Source organism: Pecten maximus, unplaced genomic scaffold (genome assembly GCF_902652985.1).
Source record: "Pecten maximus unplaced genomic scaffold, xPecMax1.1, whole genome shotgun sequence".
Classification (NCBI taxonomy): Eukaryota; Metazoa; Mollusca; class Bivalvia; order Pectinida; family Pectinidae; genus Pecten; species Pecten maximus.
Genome location: NW_022982135.1, coordinates 131,043 through 138,779, shown reverse-complemented (window position 1 = coordinate 138,779; position 7,737 = coordinate 131,043). Strand labels below are relative to the sequence as shown.

The window sequence follows — 7,737 nt, the reverse complement described above, 5'->3', positions numbered from 1 at the left end:
GCATATATGAAAAACCATACATGTACAACAACGAGAATTATTATGCAGCAGATAAAACAGACATATTTTAAGATTTTAGGTCATCTGACCCAAAGGGTCAGGATGCCCTATAGCCATCGTATTCAGTCTGTCGTCGTGCGCCGTCCACCTTGCGTAAGACTTTTTATTTCAAAACGCTACTACTCCATAACCCTTGGGTGGATTAATACCAAATTCAGTTTGAAGCATCATTGGGTAGGGCAATCAATAGGTGAATTATTGCTTTAAAACACTACTCCTTTTTAACCCTTGGCTGGATAACATCCAAATTAGGTGAATTTTTAGGTGAATTATTGCTTTATTTACTGAGTGAATGACCAAGATGATGTAGTGTATTATTGTCATTTTTAGCCCACCATCATCAGATGGTGGGCTATTCAAATCGCCCTGCGTCCATGGTCCGTCGTCCGTCCGTCCGTCCGTCCGTCCATCCCTCCGTCCCTCCGTCCATAAACAATTCTTGTTATCGCTATTTCTCAGAAAGTACTGAAGGGATCTTTCTCAAATTTCATATGTAGGTTCCCCTTGGTGCCTAGTTATGCATATTGCGTTTTGAGACCAATCGGAAAACAACATGGCCGACAGGCAGCCATCTTGAATTTTTACAATTGAAGTTTGTTATCGCTATTTCTGAGAAAGTACTGAAGGGATCTTTCTCAAATTTCATATGAAGGTTCCCCTTGGTGCCTAGTTATGCATATTGCGTTTTGAGACCAATCGGATAACAACATGGCCGACAGGCAGCCATCTTGGATTTTGACAATTGAAGTTTGTTATCACTATTTCTGAGAAAGCACTGAAGGGATCTTTCTCAAATTTCATAAGTAGGTTCCCCTTGGTGCCTAGTTATGCATATTGTGATTTGAGACCAATCAGAAAACAACATGGCCGACAGGCAGCCATCTTGGATTTTGACAATTGAAGTTTGTTATCACTATTTCTGAGAAAGTACTGAATGGATCTTTCTGAAATTTCATATGTAGGTTTCCCTTGGTGCCTAGTTATGCATATTGCGTTTTGAGACCAATCTGAAAACAACATGGCCGACAGGCAGCCATCTTGGATTTTGACAATTGAAGTTTGTTATTGCTATTTCTGAGAAAGCACTGAAGGGATCTTTCTCAAATTTCATAAGTAGGTTCCCCTTGGTGCCTAGTTATGCATATTGTGATTTGAGACCAATCAGAAAACAACATGGCCGACAGGCAGCCATCTTGGATTTTGACAATTGAAGTTTGTTATCACTATTTCTGAGAAAGTACTGAATGTATCTTTCTGAAATTTCATATGTAGGTTTCCCTTGGTGCCTAGTTATGCATATTGCGTTTTGAGACCAATCTGAAAACAACATGGTCGACAGGCAGCCATCTTGGATTTTGACAATTGAAGTTTGTTATCACTATTTCTGAGAAAGTACTGAATGGATCTTTCTGAAATTTCATATGTAGGTTTCCCTTGGTGCCTAGTTATGCATATTGCGTTTTGAGACCAATCTGAAAACAACATGGCCGACAGGCAGCCATCTTGGATTTTGACAATTGAAGTTTGTTATTGCTATTTCTGAGAAAGCACGGAAGGGATCTTTCTCAAATTTCATAAGTAGGTTCCCCTTGGTGCCTAGTTATGCATATTGTGATTTGAGACCAATCAGAAAACAACATGGCCGACAGGCAGCCATCTTGGATTTTGACAATTGAAGTTTGTTATCACTATTTCTGAGAAAGTACTGAATGGATCTTTCTGAAATTTCATATGTAGGTTTCCCTTTGTGCCTAGTTATGCATATTGCGTTTTGAGACCAATCTGAAAACAACATGGCCGACAGGCAGCCATCTTGGATTTTGACAATTGAAGTTTGTTATTGCTATTTCTGAGAAAGCACTGAAGGGATCTTTCTCAAATTTCATAAGTAGGTTCCCCTTGGTGCCTAGTTATGCATATTGTGATTTGAGACCAATCAGAAAACAACATGGCCGACAGGCAGCCATCTTGGATTTTGACAATTGAAGTTTGTTATCACTATTTCTGAGAAAGTACTGAATGGATCTTTCTGAAATTTCATATGTAGGTTTCCCTTGGTGCCTAGTTATGCATATTGCGTTTTGAGACCAATCTGAAAACAACGTGGCCGACAGGCAGCCATCTTGGATTTTGACAATTGAAGTTTGTTATTGCTATTTCTGAGAAAGCACTGAAGGGATCTTTCTCAAATTTCATAAGTAGGTTCCCCTTGGTGCCTAGTTATGCATATTGTGATTTGAGACCAATCAGAAAACAACATGGCCGACAGGCAGCCATCTTGGATTTTGACAATTGAAGTTTGTTATCACTATTTCTGAGAAAGTACTGAATGTATCTTTCTGAAATTTCATATGTAGGTTCCCCTTGGTGCCAAGGTATGCATATTGTGATTTGAGACCAATCAGAAAACAACATGGCCGACAGGCAGCCATCTTGGATTTTGACAATTGAAGTTTGTTATCACTATTTCTGAGAAAGTACTGAATGGATCTTTCTGAAATTTCATATGTAGGTTTCCCTTGGTGCCTAGTTATGCATATTGCGTTTTGAGACCAATCTGAAAACAACATGGCCGACAGGCAGCCATCTTGGATTTTGACAATTGAAGTTTGTTATTGCTATTTCTGAGAAAGCACTGAAGGGATCTTTCTCAAATTTCATAAGTAGGTTCCCCTTGGTGCCTAGTTATGCATATTGTGATTTGAGACCAATCAGAAAACAACATGGCCGACAGGCAGCCATCTTGGATTTTGACAATTGAAGTTTGTTATCACTATTTCTGAGAAAGTACTGAATGGATCTTTCTGAAATTTCATATGTAGGTTTCCCTTGGTGCCTAGTTATGCATATTGCGTTTTGAGACCAATCTGAAAATAGCATGGCCGACAGGCAGCCATCTTGGATTTTGACAACTTGGTGCCTCGTTATGCTAATTGCATTTTGAGATCAATTGGAAAACAATATGGCCGACAGACCGCCATCTTGGATTTTTACAATTGAAGTTTGTTATCTCTATTTCTCAAAGTACTGAATGGATCTTTCTCAAATTTCATAAGTAGGTTCCCCTTGGTCCCTTGTATTGCATTTTTGGACCAGTCTGTCCTGAAAACAACCTGGCAAACAAACAGCCACTATCGTTAAATCTCAAATTTCTTATATAGCTAGGATTCCCTTGTTCGAAAAGTACTGGAGGGATGTCTCAATTTGCACAGATTAGTAAAATGAAGGGAAAAGTAGAGAAAAGATCAATCTGACATGGAACCTATGAAGATCATTCAATGGTGGGCGCCAAGATCCCTCTGGGATCTCTTGTCTAAATACCACTATACCACTATATCAGTTAGAATAAGTATGTTTGTTGGTAAGCTGAAGTTTCAGTAGGATTAATTCTATTGTTGATAATCCAATGTACATGTATATACAGTAAAAACCCTTTATTTTGCCACCCCTTATACCGCCAAACACGCTTATCATCATGAATTTATTAATTTATTATTTAACGGATTTTCTCCCATGCTAATATTATGACTCAACAGAATTTATCATTCTGTCAAGCTACCGTGACATGTTTACTCCTAACCTCAAAAATGTTTACCTGTAATATGTCAGGAAAGCGGGGATATAAAATCCATGAATTTGCTTGTTGAATCCTAAGATTATGAAGAACATTCTTGTCATCCGATGATCTGGTATTTGCTGGACTATCACAGTCTCCTGAGGATTGCCATGCCAAAGGCCATGTTGTTGTATATTTCAAAAGGTAAAATAAAACAAAGATTAAATATCTGTTTGAATATTTAATTAGAAATTAGTATTATATGTTCTGTATACAATAATTAACATTAAAGATATTAAATGTCATATATCTTTATACAGCCAAGATGAGACTTCCTGAGTCCAGAGAACCTTGAGAGTGTCCGAGATTTCTTCTCCAACAACAGTGGCCCAGGTCTCCTCATTTCCAATAGCAGCTTTCTGAGGAATATCCACTGTACACTGGTCTTTGAAGGCCAGTGTGGGAAGGTGGGATTATGTTGGCAGTTAGGCATATCTCATCTTCCTCATTCAACTTGTAATGACTACTGACATATTGGCAGGCATTACACTGAAGTCTCTAACCAACCCCATCCCCATTGCTTTGAACTTTGGGAATCAAACTTCAGATATCCTTTGCAGTCTTGGTGCTCCAGAATGATATTGTTCCATAGTCTTTCAACATCAATTGGCCGTAATAACTTGTATGTGTAGTTGTCAGGATCTCGTTAAGTTGTCACAATGTAGGTGTCAAAGACAGTCTGGGCAGGCTGGAGTTTCAGGATATTCATATCACTTTGAATCCCAGCAGCTCAAATGTACACATTTCACCATTATGATAAATCTTGAGTCAAACACATCTTGGGTTAATCTGTTCAAAAGCACTGCATAACGTACTTAATTGAGTACTACAATTTTATAACTCACTACCTGAAAATCATATGATCATGAATCATAGAATTATATATTTGATACTTGTGTGCTAACTATGAAATAATTCTGTTAAAAACAGTGCTTTCTGAATGAATATTTGTTTGTATTTTCAAGTAAAATCATGCAGTCATATGGAGTTTGGAACTTCACTCTCAGACCAAGGGGGATAACTCCATTTTGAATGAGATCATGGACCACAGTCATCACCGAAACTTCACAACTTTATTTGGAATCATCTTTACTTTTAAGAATACAGGTAAATGAGTGATCAAATTCAATATTTCTGTGCTTTAATTTCTCACAGAACCAAGTTAACTTATCGTCAAGGTTTGTATGTGAAAGTATTCTGGTAAGAAAATCAAGTTTTCCATTTTAATGGTATTTTGATTGAAATGTTTAGGTGTAATGTTGACATATCTGATATTTATTTGAAGTATATATTTCAAACTGTCAGAATATATTTATTTTGCTGTACTGAGATGTTTATCCTGGCGGATTCACATAGGTGTGAATTGACTAGGTATTTCCCAAAATAGCACCGTTTGTGTTCATGTAAACATCCAGTATTGCAGCACTGAGATCTGTCAGATCCTTAAAAGGACTTGAACCTGTCAAATGTTGGGTTTTAAGATGTGTAAGAAGTTTGTATCTAAACCTTCAGCCATTGCTGACTTGAATTTAACTTCAAAATAATTAGTTATATATAGGTTTAAATCATTAGTAATTGAATACAGGGGCTGATTTACTTAAATTACTTTAAATCTGTTTGCTTGTACAGGACAAGCAATTTTGAAATTTTCATTAGAACAGATTGAACATTTTTATAATATTTATAGGGTATACTCTAAAATTCAATTCGCAAATGTTTTTTTTTGGTCATTGTCTAGGTCCTGACCTTTAAATTGTGTTGATTAGTCCAACACAAAACACACATTTCTCACTGTAGTTGTGGTCCTTAGACACAGTACTTGAAATCACTGAACTGGCAGTATTATAGACTACTCCTGTATGTTACTTTATTCTTAGCTGGCCCCATATGATCTTGTATTCACTATAACACTGTATTCTGAGCTGTCCCCTTCTGATCTTGTATTTAATGTGTCACTGTAACATTGTATTCTTAATTGTCTCGCTTCAGTTTGCAGTTGAGGTACAGTGGTAATTATGGGCCCCTCTCAAATATTAAATGAACTGAGACATTTTTGATTTTATTTTTTAGCAGATTTAAATTAAAGAGAGACTTCAGTATGGATATACTTGACATTGGAGAAGCTGATGATGATGTTTGTCTAACTCCAGCTCCATTGGAACCAGACACGTATACTTTAGAGGCAAAAATCAACAGTAGAGCAAGCTAAGGTGATGTCACTAGTGATCTCATCTCATGGACTGTCACTGTGGCCCAGGACCAGGTGATGTCACTAGTGATCTCATCTCATGGACAGTCAATATGACCCAGGACCAGGTGATGTCACTAGTGATCTCATCTCACGGACTGTCACTGTGACCCAGGACCAGGTGATGTCATTAGTGATCTCATCCCGCGGACTGTCACTGTGGCCCAGTCTGTCACTAGTGATCTCATCTCATGGACTGTCACTGTGGCCCAGGACCAGATGTCACTTGTGATCTCATCTCACGGACTGTTACTGTGGCCCAGTCTGTGACTAGTGATCTCATCTCACGGACTGTCACTGTGGCCCAGTCTGTCACTAGTGATCTCATCTCGCGGACTGTCACTGTGACCCAGGACCAGGTGATGTCAATAGTGATCTCATCTCACAGACTGTCACTGTGGCCCAGTCTGTCACTAGTGATCTCATCTCACGGACTGTCACTGTGACCCAGGACCAGGTGATGTCACTAGTGATCTCATCTCACGGACTGTCACTGTGGCCCAGTCTGTGACTAGTGATCTCATCTCACGGACTGTCACTGTGACCCAGGACCAGGTGATGTCACTAGTGATCTCATCTCACGGACTGTCACTGTGGCCCAGTCTGTGACTAGTGATGTCATCCCGCGGACTGTCACTGTGACCCAGGACCAGGTGATGTCACTAGTGATCTCATCTCACGGACTGTCACTGTGGCCCAGTCTGTGACTAGTGATCTAATCTCACGGACTGTCACTGTGGCCCAGGACCAGATGTCACTAGTGATCTCATCTCACGGACTGTTACTGTGGCCCAGGACCAGGTGATGTCATTAGTGATGTCATCCCGCGGACTGTCACTGTGGCCCAGTCTGTGACTAGTGATCTCATCTCATGGACTGTCACTGTGGCCCAGTCTATCACTAGTGATCCCATCTCACGGACTGTCACTGTGGCCCAGGACCAGGTGATGTCACTAGTGATCTCATCTCACGGACTGTCACTGTGGCCCAGGACCAGGTGTCACTGTGGCCCAGGACCAGGTGATGTCACTAGTGATCTCATCTCACGGACTGTCACTGTGGCCCAGGACCAGGTGATGTCACTAGTGATCTCATCTCACAGACTGTCACTGTGGCACAGGACCAGGTGATGTCACTAGTGATCTCATCTCACGGACTGTCACTGTGGCCCAGTCTGTGACTAGTGATGTCATCCCGCGGACTGTCACTGTGACCCAGGACCAGGTGATGTCACTAGTGATCTCATCTCACGGACTGTCACTGTGGCCCAGTCTGTGACTAGTGATCTAATCTCACGGACTGTCATTGTGGCCCAGGACCAGATGTCACTAGTGATCTCATCTCACGGACTGTTACTGTGGCCCAGGACCAGGTGATGTCATTAGTGATGTCATCCCGCGGACTGTCACTGTGGCCCAGTCTGTCACCAGTGATCTCATCTCATGGACTGTCACTGTGGCCCAGTCTGTCACTAGTGATCCCATCTCACGGACTGTCACTGTGGCCCAGTCTGTGACTAGTGATCTCATCTCATGGACTGTCACTGTGGCCCAGGACCAGGTGATGTCACTAGTGATCTCATCTCACGGACTGTCACTGTGGCCCAGGACCAGGTGATGTCACTAGTGATCTCATCTCACGGACTGTCACTGTGGCCCAGGACCAGGTGATGTCACTAGTGATCTCATCTCACAGACTGTCACTGTGGCCCAGGACCAGGTGATGTCACTAGTGATCTCATCTCACAGACTGTCACTGTGGCCCAGTCTGTCACTAGTGATCTCATCTCACGGACTGTCACTGTGACCCAGGA

General features: G+C 41.0%; 1 long non-coding RNA gene across 2 annotated transcripts; it reads left to right on the top strand.

Moving 5' to 3' along the window:
- The first annotated feature begins 3,391 nt into the window (after positions 1-3,391).
- LOC117320386 lies at positions 3,392-7,491 on the top strand. 2 transcript variants are annotated; one of them, XR_004531026.1, is made up of 4 exons: positions 3,392-3,820; positions 3,937-4,783; positions 5,750-5,939; positions 6,945-7,491. It is a non-coding gene; the product is annotated as an uncharacterized LOC117320386 (long non-coding RNA). The 2 variants fall into 2 exon arrangements; XR_004531025.1 differs by lacking the exon at positions 3,392-3,820 and having other exon boundaries at positions 3,827-4,783; positions 6,945-7,490.
- Positions 7,492-7,737: the final 246 nt, after the last annotated feature.